This window comes from Borostomias antarcticus (assembly GCF_949987555.1).
Source record: "Borostomias antarcticus genome assembly, contig: scaffold_41, whole genome shotgun sequence".
Lineage (NCBI taxonomy): Eukaryota > Metazoa > Chordata > Actinopteri > Stomiiformes > Stomiidae > Borostomias > Borostomias antarcticus.
The window spans coordinates 2215048-2231261 of record NW_028175687.1 but is presented as its reverse complement, the minus strand read 5'-3'; the positions used below and the strand labels follow the sequence as shown (position 1 = coordinate 2231261).

Below are 16214 nucleotides of genomic sequence, written 5' to 3'. Positions count from 1 at the left end.
ATCACTCTGATGTCCTCTCTTTACAATGTCTGCATAAGATACCTGTGGTACACACGATGCATCACGTTGACGTCCCTGTGTTACACTGTGAGCACGAGACGCTGCAGACACCTTGACCTCTCCAGGGCTCTGAGGACCAGCACATTCTTCCTGTTCAGTTGTTGCACGGTGAATCTCAGTCGACCCTTGCCAGCGCTGTCTTAGAACTTGGGACCTTTTACTCTTCTTTGGCATTGTTGTTGTGCTCCAAAACCACAAATCTGAATGTTTTACTTTTATTGTGCGCAACCAATATATTAAACACAATACTTTGTAATCTAGCAAAGCAACAACAGTATTATTACTTATATAATTGAATTTTAATTAGATGTCTTGCACTTTGTATTGTACACCCTGTTTATCGTTCAATGGAACCAGTTATGTTGATCTGCTGACAGGATCACTTCAGATGAATCCTCCTTGTGTACTTCAGATGAGTAGAGTTCCTCCTTTGTGTATTTTTATTAGTGTCTCAAGAACAAAAACTTTGGTAAGGCTACACAAATTAGACTACTTCTACTTAGTAAATGTACTGTATATGTAGATAGGTACAATGAGTAATGAAATGCACTTTTCAAATATATCAAAGCAACAGTTTGTATTATTTTAACTTCACACACGGCTATATGAATACATGCAAATACAATTCAGTGCAAAAAAAGTCCAAAGAAGTAATGTTTAACTACTTCAATGTAGATGTCTAAACAATGTAGATGTAAATCTGTGGATAATAAATTCTACTCTTGACACTTTGCTTCAGTATAGAACAGAACAGGATAGGGGACAGAAAGATGGCTTGTAAATGGAAATGCTTGTAATTAGAAATGCTTTATAAATAGATGCTGGTAAAAGAGATGCATGTAATTAAGAGGCTGGTAAAAGAGATGCTTGTAAATGAAATGCTGGTAAAGGAGAGGCTTTGTAGTAATCAGGCGCTGTGAAAATAGGGCAAAGTTTGGGCGCTGTAAAATTGCTTGTAATTGCTGTTAATGCTTGGAATTGCTGTTAATGCTTGGAATTGCTGTTAATGCTTGTAAAAAAGAGAGAGCGGGACAGAGAGAGAGATAAAGATAGAATGCTTGTTATGTAGATTGCTTGTAAAAAGAGAGAGCGGGACAGAGAGAGAGATAAAGATAGAATGCTTGTTATGTAGATTGCTTGTAAAAAGAGAGAGCGGGACAGAGAGAGAGATAAAGATAGAATGCTTGTTATGTAGATTGCTTGTAAAAAGAGAGAGCGGGACAGAGAGAGAGATAAAGATAGAATGCTTGTTATGTAGATTGCTTGTAAAAAAGAGAGAGCGGGATAGAGAGAGAGAGATAAAGATAGAATGCTTGTTAAGTAGAAAGCTTTGATAAAAGCTGTTTTGGTGGCAGTAGCGGTGGAACACCTGTAAGACAAAGAAAAAAGGGTGTTAAAATAGTCTATATAATTCAGAAGCGTTTAAGTTTCAGCAATCTTCCCATTTAAATACATGTGCTGGTAAGATAGCAAATATTATGCCAACCTGCTTGTATATTATGTTTTTAAAAATATATATTTTATTTCTACATCCATGTTGAATCACAAATATCAAGTGTTATCATTCCAGCTTTAGGAGTGGTGCAAATATGGGTTGCCTTAGGTACAGAATAACATGTAAATTCTTAAAATCAGTGGCATCCCCATATACCTCTTTATGTTAGTGTTTTCAAATAAAACTATTTCAACAATTAAAATGATATTTCACTTGGGTAGAACTTGTTGAACAGGAGAGACAGAGTGTATATCTTATTAGTCTCGCAAAGCCAGACCTAAACATTGTTTATGCTGTGCCAGCGCTGGAGAAAGGTCTGGCTGGACACTGTCTGGGGAAAAACACTTTCTTTAAACCACTCAATCACAATTGTTAGGGCGTAGCTAAGCCCCAGATGCAACGACGGTTGAAAACAGTAACACGCAGCAGAAGGGAAGGACTCTGGATGATTGGTGCAAGGAGAATCTCCCAATAATAATTATATCCAAAATCTACATCCGGCGAGTCAGACTAGTCTCTTATTATTATTACAGGGTTGAGTTGGACATAGTCTAACTCAACAGATGTAGGTCTTGAAGATGAACCCTACATCCGGCGAGTCAGACTAGTCTCTTATTATTATTACAGGGTTGAGTTGGACATAGTCTAACTCAACAGATGTAGGTCTTGAAGATGAGCCATGTCATTGGCGATCAGCGGCCACCACTGCAGGCCTGCTTGGTTCTTTCGGTAGATGATTTTAAGGACAGGCGATAGAAAGAATATGTTTACAAAACTTGCTGTCTGACAGCTTGGCGTCTGCATCAATCATCAACTATCAGACGCTAAAGAAATGAATCCATTGTAATTAATGACAGCGGCGTGGTGTTCGATGCCTGCGTCCGACGTTCATTTCTTGATTTTTGATGGACACATTGGGGCCAAGGGGTAATAGGGACGTTCCTACATGTTTGTCTACTTCTTATGGAAGAATTGTTATATTTCAAGCATGGTCTATTGTCTGCATTGAGCTGACAACTGTCATTGCATCCAGGGCTTAGCTCCACCCTAGACGATTGTGATTGGTTTAAAGCATGCCCCCCACCCTCCCATCTCAGATGGTAATAGTAATGAGTGCAGTGTGACTTACTGATAAGGGTAGACTATCCAACAAGTTGAACCAACAAGTTGCTCTGTGAAGAGAGATTAACAATTAGTAAATACACAATATGTAGCCCAGAGGTTTTCAAAGTGTAAGGCTATATAAATTACTAGACATTAGATCAATAAACTGGTGAAGTCTGATGTCATTATGTGTTTAACAGAAACTTCCAGACTGCAGTTAAAAGTTAAAACACATCATTAAAGCCATCTAGAAAAATGCATTTCCAAAATGACGACATCACATCACCACTCTCCAGGTCCTACCCACAACTATATAATCAAAATATATCTCACACAATGGTTGACTTACCTGAGTCACTATCAAATCTATGGAGAAAAAGAAAAGAGGGAACAAAAAAGTACACCAGTTAGTACGATTAGTACATTGAAATGCCAAATCTAATCCATGAATATCTTATTTTATAATTAGGTAGTGTTTTATTCTGTCCACGAGGAGGCGCTAGCCTTTATGTTCATTGTGGTTCTATGGGAAGCTATAATAAACTTCATAGTTTAGCCCTAATGTGCATGCATATAGGACTGCACGTGTATCGACCCACACTGTCTCACACATGCATGCACGCACACACACACACACACACACACAGGTCACACTAATCACAAATAGCTAGGATAAATTCAACGTGCATACCAAACAGCAGTTTGAGTTTGGGCCTCATTCAGGAGGCTAGACCGTTAACTAGCTAACAGAGCAAACTGACGGTGCCAAGATTATCAAGATAGCTAATCCTGTCCAATTTAGGTGTTCGCCAACGTCTCTTGCTTCATGAATATGGAGGTTTACAATAACATTTCGTCTTTTATTTATTCTTGTTAAACCTGTCGCTATGTCAATAAACATCAAATGTTGGACTTAAATATTCTCATTCACCCTACAGCTCGCTAGCTAACGTTCGTGCTATCATTTGCGTTAGCATTACTAGCTAGCGTTCAAACACTGGTCGACAAAAACATTTTAACTTAAGCAGAATTAACTGGAAAAAGTGCGTTAACTGTATTTTAGTAATACTTTGCATAGTAATAATATTGACATGGTTTAGCTATGATATATTAGCTAGCCAACTGTCTTAACATTGCTAACGTCAACTTACCTTCGATTCAAAGGTGACGGAATGAGCTGTTGCCAGGGCCCCTTGACAACACAGCGTGCACACGCGCGTCTCTGTACTTCATTCAAATCTGGTCTAAACAAGGTTAGTCCACATTTTATATTCAACTGTTGCAGCAGTAGACACCTGGATATGTATATCGAACTTGATGTCTTCCGTTCTCCGTTATGGTGAATGGTGCACAGCATATGAAATTGTGCATTGTGCACAATATGTAACTACAGTATAGCATGGTGCAAAGACACCATTATGCACAGGCAATATTGACCTCAGGCTATTGCAAACCCTGCATGAGATGGATTCAGACGGTGAAGATCCTGGTCTTGAAATGCTTAGTGTAAAGTGATTTTGAAAACTCACATCTTTATTCTCTCCCAAAACGTTTTTGCCATTAACAAATGAGAACATATAGATAGATAGGAATCCTGTGTGGGGAAATTGGGTGTTTTAGCAGCAGAAAAGTACAGCAGCAGTGCAGGGGGAAAATGTGTCAAAATCAAACTAGGCTACTGTACTTGGGAGGACATCACAGCTGAATAATGCCAAAGACAACTCAAACACAAGTCTCAATAGGTTTGTAACTTTAATGCGCACTGGCACACACACAGCCCAGGGCCGCAATCATCTCCATGGCGTAAGACAGGACCATGTGACTGGAGCTGACTGTAGCACCGGCCGGTCTGCTTCCTCCCTTATGTGCAGGTCTGGTTTGACCGGGACCAGCCTTCAGCCACACACTGGGTCTATGGAGACCTCCTCATAGACTGGAGGGAGGGAGGAAGGTGAGAGACAGAAAAATATTTTTAAATAAGAACACAAACACACAGACATACAAAACACACACACTAACACAAAGACAACCCCTTCCAGACACTCTAATAAGGCTGTCGTATGCCAAGCTCATACTACAGGATATTTGGGCTGATTCATCCCCGATTCACCACTCCCGACAATCGGAGGAGAAATCTGGTCTGGAACGTTGGTCATTACTGATGTTCGACACAGATTATCTTGTGAAATGTGAGGGGTTTATAGGCCAAATCTTAAACCTCCCGATCGGCTCACAGACCCAGATGTGTGATTATATGCCTTATTCACAAATCTTGTGGTGGGTGCATGTTTGAGATTCACAAGAAGAATATCTGTTAAGATTTCCTTGTGTAATGCAACCCGATTTAGAAATTGATTTTTAAAATCCTGTAGTGTGAGCCCAGGATGACTGTGATGAATCGAGAGTCAGACATGCAGATCAGACCATCATGGACGTAATGAGGATATGCCAGCCAGGACCTACATGCACACATGGCATCTTCAGATCCCTCTCTCAGTTCAGCTGCAGGTACAGTAAGACTCCAGATCAAAATACTGCAGGTGAAGAGGGAGAGAGAAGGAGCGGGCATTAAAGGAAGAAGTGTGACTTGTTCTGTGTATGAGTGAATGTGGGTTGTGCGCCTTTACATGTATGTGTATTTGTACATTTCACTGTTCTCACCTGTATGTATCTGCAGTCATGCCCTTGTCTCAGCAGCTGCATGTCTGAATGTGATTTGGACATTTCAGGGACTTTGATGGCCGTCTCTTCCAAACCATCCTCACCATTCAGTCCTGGGAGAGAGAGAGAGAGAGAGAGAGAGAAGACCACCAAGCTTGTACACCTATCTCATATCAACCCTAGCCCACCTCGGCTCACACCTTGTTTGTGTGTGTGTGCCAGCATGACTCACTCACTCTGATACAGTGATCAGAAATCAGCAGTCTCTTTTTAATCAAACCCGGTAGAACAGGTCTCACTAACAGCCTATAGACAAGCTGCAACACGAACAGATGAGCCTTCAGAGAGACAGAGAAAGAAAGAAAGAAAGAAAGAAAGAAAGAAAGAAAGAAAGAAAGAAAGAAAGAAAGAAAGAAAGAAAGAGGTTAATCTAGGCATTTAACCTGATTTATAAACACACACACACACTAGTGTGGCGGTGTGTGGGATATTCACGCAGCAGCAGTAAGCCGTTAAGTGCTGAATTTCACATATTGCTATAATCACAGCAAAACATAAACGCATCATATAGCAGAGTGGGAGGTGTGTCTCTTTGGGGTGACGGGTCCACAGCTCCTCCTTCACAGACTACACAGCCACCCTTCAAGAAGAGTGTGTGTGTGTGTGTGTGTGTGTGTATGTGTGTGTGCATACGGGTCCTCCCCCTCATAATGTGCAGGTATACATTTATTATTAAAGATTTTGGGTCGCTTTCTGAACTCACCCTCGTCGTCGTTGTCATCATCCTCTTCATCTTCCTCTTCCGACTCTTCCATGGCTTGACCATTCCTGCCCTGTAGCTGAAGGGCCATGCACTGTCCAGCTCTTCTTCTGAGTCTGTAAAGCACAGCAGTTGCAGAGTAACGTATAAAGAGTAACGCTCTGCTTCTCTGTCCCTCTGCTACTCACTTTCTCAGAGTGACAGTCTCAATCATCAAACTCTGATAGGCAGAGGCCTGACAGCAGGCTGTTAGTTCATGCAGTAGTCCTCTCTCCTCCTCCTCTACGCTTGAGCTATAGGACAGGCTTGAGTAAGAAGGAGGCTGAGAGTCACAGGTTCGACCTCAAGGTCTGTCTCACCTCTCCCCCATTTGCTGTCCTGGCTTACCTGTGTGGTTGAGACTGTGTGTGTGGAGTTACCTGCATGCGGTTCATGGACTCTCTGAGCTGGTCCAGCTGGTGGGCAGAGCCAAGCGCCTGAAAGCGGATGTTGTCAGCTTCATGTCCTTCTCCCTGAGCTCATTGGTCTCTGCTTTCTTATCCAAACAGTCTGACAGCCTGTGTAGACAGACAGACAGACACACACAAAGTTAGAACATACTCATCATGTAGATACACTATCAAACATGAATACACCAGCTATTAGAGGGAGAGTGAATGAAAAGAGCTGTGAATTGCAAGTCAGTCACTAAGAGAGAAGCACAGGTTGTGTTTGAGAGATGACAAATTCCTGGTATGTGTAAACCATTTACCTGGCTAATAAACTGATCTTGTATCTTGACGATTCAGTCACGTTGCAAAAGGCAGCAGGTGAAAACAACACTACTGGAGAAGTAGAGCAATACAGAGTGAAAATAGTGAAGAGGAGAGGAAGCAGAAGAGAAAATAAATGAAAAGGAACCACCTGCGGAACCGAACCGAGGGATCTGCATGGGAGCCTTTTGTGTCTGCAGAGGTTTTACGACTGTACACCGATCTGTGGTGATAACGTAGTATATATATATTAAGTATAGTAATAGTAACAAAACAAAAAAAATATTACGATTTTAATATTTTAAAATGTTTGATCCAGAGTGAAGCGTCCAATGAAAGTCAAGTTTGCTTGATGAAAAGGTATATAAGGCACTGACACAGTGAACTGTCATCGTTTCCCTTGAAGAGAAGTGCCATAACTAGCTAGTTAACATTCTTCTGTTAAGTATCTAGTTACAAACCATATGACATCTTAATGTCTGGGCCCAAAACATATGACAATCAAATACACTATATGGACGAAGGTATTGGGGCCACCTAGACATTACACCTACAGGAGATTTTATGACATCCCATTCTGAATTCATAAGCATTAATATGGAGTTGGTCCCCCCTTTGCAGCTATAACAGCTTCCACTCTTTTTAAAGTGCGTCTGTGGGAATTTTTGCCCATTCATCCAGAAGAGCATTTGTGACGTCAGACACTGATGTTGAACGAGAGGGCCTAGCTCGCAATCTCCATTCTAGTTCATCCCAAAGGTGTTCGATGGGGTTGAAGTCAGGGCTCTGAACGGGCCAGTCAAGTTCTTCTGCACCAACCTCACCTAACCAAGCCTTTATGGACCTTGCTTTGTGTCCATACTATTGTCTATGAATTTAGAATGGGATGTCATAAAGGCTGTAGGTGTAATGTGTAGGTGTCCCAACTTTTGTCAATATAGTGTACATTCTGTGAACTATGAGAATACCAGAACTTGCCGTTGGAGACTCTGCTTGCCAGGGATATGAGACATCCCCTTCGTTGCCTTGAGCCAGATGCACCGCGAACAGAGGGATCTACATAGGAGCCACTTCTGTCCACAGGACAGAGGTTTTAGGGTTGCACACCTCATTGAAAAATACAAATCACATTACCAATATTTTCAGCACACCCGCTTCATACCCATACACACAGGTTTTAGGGTTGTACACCGCACATGGATCTGAGGAGGTCAAAGGGTATGCTTTCAGTATTGTGGGTTTGACATTGAAATATCATACCATTCAGAGAGATCCAATTACCTGCACACCAAATGGAGTGTCCGATAACTTCAAAACTATATAGCCAAATAACCATCAACAGTACATCAGCCCATTCCCAGCAGCCCTTCTCACCCTGCCAGCACGTTGATTTTGCCGCCCACCACCGCCACACCTGGCTGGATGTGGTGCTCCTTCATGGTTGTAAACTAGCCTGCAGAACCGAACCGAGGGATCTGCATGGGAGCCTTTTGTGTCTACACAGAGGTTTTGCGGCTGTACACCGATCTGTGGTGATAGAACCATTGTCATACTGTATATGACCTGGATCAGCTGTAGTCACAAGGAGATCAAATGGGGCCCTTATCCTCCCTTCCCTATGTGGGAATTCAGAGATAAATCATTCAGGAACTCCACCTTCGGTGCACAGACTTTTGTCCTGATCCCCTTGCAGGCAGGGTCCTGACACCACTGAAGAGAGAAGTCTGCCATGCTGGGACCGGGCGCTGCAGGGGTCGAAGAGAGCATCCATTCAGTAAGGTGGCCCACTAATAACCAGGCTCCTGTGGCCCCCCAGGTCATCCTGTTGGATGGATGGATCACACACACACACACACACACACACACACACACACACACACACACACACACACACACACACACACACACACACACACACACACACACACACCTGGACATGAAAAGTCGAGAGACCGGACGGCTCATGTCCTTGGAGGGGCGAGTAGTCGAGGTTAGTTCAAATTCTGAGTTTGAGGGGTGGGACTCAATACTTGTTGCACACTTGGACATTTAAGAATGGAGTTCCAGGCATGCATGGATTTTTATGTCTTCTTTATCTCTGCAAAATACAAAACGTGGCACACATCATTCACGCAGCAGTCTCGCATTCTCTACGCTGCATCTGGGAGAACTGAACGTCCGCTCGTGCGCGATACAGAAATCTTGCTGAACATGCGCAACCTAGAATGTTCACTAAACAATATAATGTCACATCTAGAGCACGGAATTCACAGTATCCGCTAAATAATCAAAGGGATTCTCTACACACACACACACTGATAACATTCTACACACATTCATCATTGATCCATTACTGGCTAACGTGACATTAACCACTCAGCTAGCTAACGCCACATGGCTAATCTGTATTGCTAGGCGGAGCTCCGTACTTTTATGCAACTAGCAAAACTCCGGTAGATTACAACATAACGAACGTCTACATTGCAGATCCTCCATACATTACATATTCATCATACAGTGGCGTTGCATACACTTTGTCACATTATCTCACCTGCAAAATACAAAACGTGGCACACATCATTCACGCAGCAGTCTCGCATTCTCTACGCTGCCTCTGGGAGAACTGAACGTCCGCACGCACTGACGTCCTGACCTGTACCCAAGGCCCACTGCTGCCCTCTACTGTGCCCTTGGGAGCATAACTCGTTCTAGCCATAATGAATCTATTGAAATCACAAGTGATGAATGCACATGAATATCTCAATTGCAAGTGAATAAAACAATACAGTATCGCAGTACATAAACAATGCAAAAACAAAACAAGTTGATGGGGGGTGCCTTAGAATGTCCCTAACTTGACTATAGTCCCACATACTTCATAAATGGCTTTTCAAATTCTGACCCAAAGACATGAATATACAAACACTTCACTCTGGCTTACTAGAAGTCTCTTCAACTACTGGTAATAGACCAGTTGGAGTAGGCGGGATGGTATATATGCTAATAAGATACAATTTGTTATATTTTTGTCCATGCCTGAATATAGACCTGTGTATTTAACACTGTGGTTAATTTATTTTAGGCCCAATCTTAATGCATTATATATTTTCCTGCTATTGTTGTAGATCTCTTCCATCCGGAAGTGTTGTGAGAGATCGGGAGACTAGGTGACTATGTTTTTAGAACAAAATCTGACTTTATTGTATGTAGACTACTGCATGTGCCCAGCACCTTGCAGGGCATTGTGGGAATATCCTCCACGCCGAACACACTTTCCCACAAAGATGTGGCCACATTGAGGGTTTCACCATTGGTGAGCAGCACGGTGGTCTGGAATAAAGCGCAACAAAACATGGGCATAGGGGCAGAGCCAGTGCCTACCTTTCAAATCGAGAGCTTCTAGGTATTCAGATTAGGATCAAACTGACCTCCTCACACCCCTCAGACCCCTCTGTGAAGCCGTCAATCTCAAGTATCTGACTTGTTGCAGTTTCAGCGAGGTACTACAGGAGGACAATCAAACATAGCCATAGGGTTCAGCGTACAGAGTCCTAAACACATTTAATTTGAGGCACTTTTTCTCCATATTTCATATATGTGTAGTGTACAGTTAATTCAGGACTGGTAATATGAAGCTTGTGGACATAACCCAAGAAATTTGTAAAATCCTGTTTTCCCACATTTAGCATAACACACTTTACCTCTATGTCGGTGAAATTTGTGCTCTGCACAATGTAGCCATAAGGCCCTGTGCTCCCTTTGACATGTGTCAATTTTATTTCCTTATTCAGGATGAGCTCCAGGAGGGTGGCCTCCCTCCAGAGGGTTACTGCCACCCTTTCGCCATTCTGAAAATAGACAGATATTTATAGTAGTGGCTCTTCTTGCTGTTGTTCATGCTGTGCACATGCAGTAGTCTACATACAATAAAGTCAGATTTTCAGCACACCCGCTTCATACCCATACACACAGGTTTTAGGGTTGTACACCGCACATGGATCTGAGGAGGTCAAAGGGTATGCTTTCAGTATTGTGGGTTTGACATTGAAATATCATACCATTCAGAGAGATCCAATTACCTGCACACCAAATGGAGTGTCCGATAACTTCAAAGCTATATAGCCAAATAACCATCAACAGTACATCAGCCCATTCCCAGCAGCCCTTCTCACCCTGCCAGCACGTTGATTTTGCCGCCCACCACCGCCACACCTGGCTGGATGTGGTGCTCCTTCATGGTTGTAAACTAGCCTGCAGAACCGAACCGAGGGATCTGCATGGGAGCCTTTTGTGTCTACACAGAGGTTTTGCGGCTGTACACCGATCTGTGGTGATAGAACCATTGTCATACTGTATATGACCTGGATCAGCTGTAGTCACAAGGAGATCAAATGGGGCCCTTATCCTCCCTTCCCTATGTGGGAATTCAGAGATACATCATTCAGGAACTCCACCTTCGGTGCACAGACTTTTGTCCTGATCCCCTTGCAGGCAGGGTCCTGACACCACTGAAGAGAGAAGTCTGCCATGCTGGGACCGGGCGCTGCAGGGGTCGAAGAGAGCATCCATTCAGTAAGGTGGCCCACTAATAACCAGGCTCCTGTGGCCCCCCAGGTCATCCTGTTGGATGGATGGATCACACACACACACACACACACACACACACACACACACACACACACACACACACACACACACACACACACACACACACACACACACACACACACACACACACACACACACGGTCAACATCCTTCTAACTATGATCAGCCAAGGTGATGAGGCTTCAGTAAGTAACTTTTTTTTAACCTTTATTGAATAAAGCAGATTGTTAGCTTGTTATTCCAGCCAGCCAACCAGTTAGTCAGTCAGTCAGTCAAGTCAGCCAACAAACTGATGTAGGATCAGTATTTGTGATCCTACACACCACACATTTACATTATGCTCATTAGCTAGGCAACCTCTGATGGCCACAGGATTGCCAAAGGTGAAACAAATAAATAATAAGTACACAATATTTTACGTATAGTAATAGTAAGAGTTAACGTTACTTAACGTTTGGTATAATTACAGCAACTATATATGCAATTATTAGTGTGAGGGAGATTATTATTACTTGATCTGCGTCGAAACTAATTTATACGAGTATTTCACGGTAACGTTGGCTAACTAGCTTCTCGTTAGCTAACCTGAAGTGAAGCTACACAGCGCGGCTGGCTAGCTAATCTTTGAACAGACTAACACATAACCAAATGAACGACTTCATAATGCGTTTGAATGTCAAAATTAATAATAAATATAAAACATAATAAATCCTCCATCACCCACCCTGGACATGAAAAGTCGAGAGACCGGACGGCTCATGTCCTTGGAGGGGCGAGTAGTCGAGGTTAGTTCAAATTCTGAGTTTGAGGGGTGGGACTCAATACTTGTTGCACACTTGGACATTTAAGAATGGAGTTCCAGGCATGCATGGATTTTTATGTCTTCTTTATCTCTGCAAAATACAAAACGTGGCACACATCATTCACGCAGCAGTCTCGCATTCTCTACGCTGCATCTGGGAGAACTGAACGTCCGCTCGTGCGCGATACAGAAATGTTGCTGAACATGCGCAACCTAGAATGTTCACTAAACAATATAATGTCACATCTAGAGCACGGAATTCACAGTATCCGCTAAATAATCAAAGGGATTCTCTACACACACACACACTGATAACATTCTACACACATTCATCATTGATCCATTACTGGCTAACGTGACATTAACCACTCAGCTAGCTAACGCCACATGGCTAATCTGTATTGCTAGGCGGAGCTCCGTACTTTTATGCAACTAGCAAAACTCCGGTAGATTACAACATAACGAACGTCTACATTGCAGATCCTCCATACATTACATATTCATCATACAGTGGCGTTGCATACACTTTGTCACATTATCTCACCTGCAAAATACAAAACGTGGCACACATCATTCACGCAGCAGTCTCGCATTCTCTACGCTGCCTCTGGGAGAACTGAACGTCCGCACGCACTGACGTCCTGACCTGTACCCAAGGCCCACTGCTGCCCTCTACTGTGCCCTTGGGAGCATAACTCGTTCTAGCCATAATGAATCTATTGAAATCACAAGTGATGAATGCACATGAATATCTCAATTGCAAGTGAATAAAACAATACAGTATCGCAGTACATAAACAATGCAAAAACAAAACAAGTTGATGGGGGGTGCCTCAGAATGTCCCTAACTTGACTATAGTCCCACATACTTCATAAATGGCTTTTCAAATTCTGACCCAAAGACATGAATATACAAACACTTCACTCTGGCTTACTAGAAGTCTCTTCAACTACTGGTAATAGACCAGTTGGAGTAGGCGGGATGGTATATATGCTAATAAGATACAATTTGTTATATTTTTGTCCATGCCTGAATATAGACCTGTGTATTTAACACTGTGGTTAATTTATTTTAGGCCCAATCTTAATGCATTATATATTTTCCTGCTATTGTTGTAGATCTCTTCCATCCGGAAGTGTTGTGAGAGATCGGGAGACTAGGTGACTATGTTTTTAGAACAAAATCTGACTTTATTGTATGTAGACTACTGCATGTGCCCAGCACCTTGCAGGGCATTGTGGGAATATCCTCCACGCCGAACACACTTTCCCACAAAGATGTGGCCACATTGAGGGTTTCACCATTGGTGAGCAGCACGGTGGTCTGGAATAAAGCGCAACAAAACATGGGCATAGGGGCAGAGCCAGTGCCTACCTTTCAAATCGAGAGCTTCTAGGTATTCAGATTAGGATCAAACTGACCTCCTCACACCCCTCAGACCCCTCTGTGAAGCCGTCAATCTCAAGTATCTGACTTGTTGCAGTTTCAGCGAGGTACTACAGGAGGACAATCAAACATAGCCATAGGGTTCAGCGTACAGAGTCCTAAACACATTTAATTTGAGGCACTTTTTCTCCATATTTCATATATGTGTAGTGTACAGTTAATTCAGGACTGGTAATATGAAGCTTGTGGACATAACCCAAGAAATTTGTAAAATCCTGTTTTCCCACATTTAGCATAACACACTTTACCTCTATGTCGGTGAAATTTGTGCTCTGCACAATGTAGCCATAAGGCCCTGTGCTCCCTTTGACATGTGTCAATTTTATTTCCTTATTCAGGATGAGCTCCAGGAGGGTGGCCTCCCTCCAGAGGGTTACTGCCACCCTTTCGCCATTCTGAAAATAGACAGATATTTATAGTAGTGGCTCTTCTTGCTGTTGTTCATGCTGTGCACATGCAGTAGTCTACATACAATAAAGTCAGATTTTCAGCACACCCGCTTCATACCCATACACACAGGTTTTAGGGTTGTACACCGCACATGGATCTGAGGAGGTCAAAGGGTATGCTTTCAGTATTGTGGGTTTGACATTGAAATATCATACCATTCAGAGAGATCCAATTACCTGCACACCAAATGGAGTGTCCGATAACTTCAAAGCTATATAGCCAAATAACCATCAACAGTACATCAGCCCATTCCCAGCAGCCCTTCTCACCCTGCCAGCACGTTGATTTTGCCGCCCACCACCGCCACACCTGGCTGGATGTGGTGCTCCTTCATGGTTGTAAACTAGCCTGCAGAACCGAACCGAGGGATCTGCATGGGAGCCTTTTGTGTCTACACAGAGGTTTTGCGGCTGTACACCGATCTGTGGTGATAGAACCATTGTCATACTGTATATGACCTGGATCAGCTGTAGTCACAAGGAGATCAAATGGGGCCCTTATCCTCCCTTCCCTATGTGGGAATTCAGAGATACATCATTCAGGAACTCCACCTTCGGTGCACAGACTTTTGTCCTGATCCCCTTGCAGGCAGGGTCCTGACACCACTGAAGAGAGAAGTCTGCCATGCTGGGACCGGGCGCTGCAGGGGTCGAAGAGAGTATCCATTCAGTAAGGTGGCCCACTAATAACCAGGCTCCTGTGGCCCCCCAGGTCATCCTGTTGGATGGATGGATCACACACACACACACACACACACACACACACACACACACACACACACACACACACGGTCAACATCCTTCTAACTATGATCAGCCAAGGTGATGAGGCTTCAGTAAGTAACTTTTTTTTAACCTTTATTGAATAAAGCAGATTGTTAGCTTGTTATTCCAGCCAGCCAACCAGTTAGTCAGTCAGTCAGTCAGTCAAGTCAGCCAACAAACTGATGTAGGATCAGTATTTGTGATCCTACACACCACACATTTACATTATGCTCATTAGCTAGGCAACCTCTGATGGCCACAGGATTGCCAAAGGTGAAACAAATAAATAATAAGTACACAATATTTTACGTATAGTAATAGTAAGAGTTAACGTTACTTAACGTTTGGTATAATTACAGCAACTATATATGCAATTATTAGTGTGAGGGAGATTATTATTACTTGATCTGCGTCGAAACTAATTTATACGAGTATTTCACGGTAACGTTGGCTAACTAGCTTCTCGTTAGCTAACCTGAAGTGAAGCTACACAGCGCGGCTGGCTAGCTAATCTTTGAACAGACTAACACATAACCAAATGAACGACTTCATAATGCGTTTGAATGTCAAAATTAATAATAAATATAAAACATAATAAATCCTCCATCACCCACCCTGGACATGAAAAGTCGAGAGACCGGACGGCTCATGTCCTTGGAGGGGCGAGTAGTCGAGGTTAGTTCAAATTCTGAGTTTGAGGGGTGGGACTCAATACTTGTTGCACACTTGGACATTTAAGAATGGAGTTCCAGGCATGCATGGATTTTTATGTCTTCTTTATCTCTGCAAAATACAAAACGTGGCACACATCATTCACGCAGCAGTCTCGCATTCTCTACGCTGCATCTGGGAGAACTGAACGTCCGCTCGTGCGCGATACAGAAATCTTGCTGAACATGCGCAACCTAGAATGTTCACTAAACAATATAATGTCACATCTAGAGCACGGAATTCACAGTATCCGCTAAATAATCAAAGGGATTCTCTACACACACACACACTGATAACATTCTACACACATTCATCATTGATCCATTACTGGCTAACGTGACATTAACCACTCAGCTAGCTAACGCCACATGGCTAATCTGTATTGCTAGGCGGAGCTCCGTACTTTTATGCAACTAGCAAAACTCCGGTAGATTACAACATAACGAACGTCTACATTGCAGATCCTCCATACATTACATATTCATCATACAGTGGCGTTGCATACACTTTGTCACATTATCTCACCTGCAAAATACAAAACGTGGCACACATCATTCACGCAGCAGTCTCGCATTCTCTACGCTGCCTCTGGGAGAACTGAA

General features: G+C 42.9%; 1 long non-coding RNA gene across 10 annotated transcripts; it reads right to left on the bottom strand.

Annotated features, from left to right (window-relative positions):
• Positions 1 to 4407: 4407 nt before the first annotated feature.
• LOC311329350 lies at positions 4408 to 16214 on the bottom strand. Of its 10 annotated transcripts, none has more exons than XR_014631310.1 (17): positions 15516 to 16214; positions 13936 to 14854; positions 13616 to 13737; positions 12164 to 12332; positions 10534 to 11375; positions 10214 to 10335; positions 9384 to 9555; positions 8763 to 8930; positions 8207 to 8577; positions 7811 to 8034; positions 6832 to 6904; positions 6500 to 6637; positions 6084 to 6196; positions 5557 to 5658; positions 5321 to 5433; positions 5123 to 5193; positions 4408 to 4592 (listed from the first exon to the last, which is right to left on the bottom strand). It is a non-coding gene; the product is annotated as an uncharacterized lncRNA (long non-coding RNA). The 10 variants fall into 10 exon arrangements; XR_014631311.1 differs by having other exon boundaries at positions 7811 to 8359; positions 8489 to 8577; XR_014631314.1 differs by having other exon boundaries at positions 7811 to 8577; positions 10534 to 10832; positions 11005 to 11375.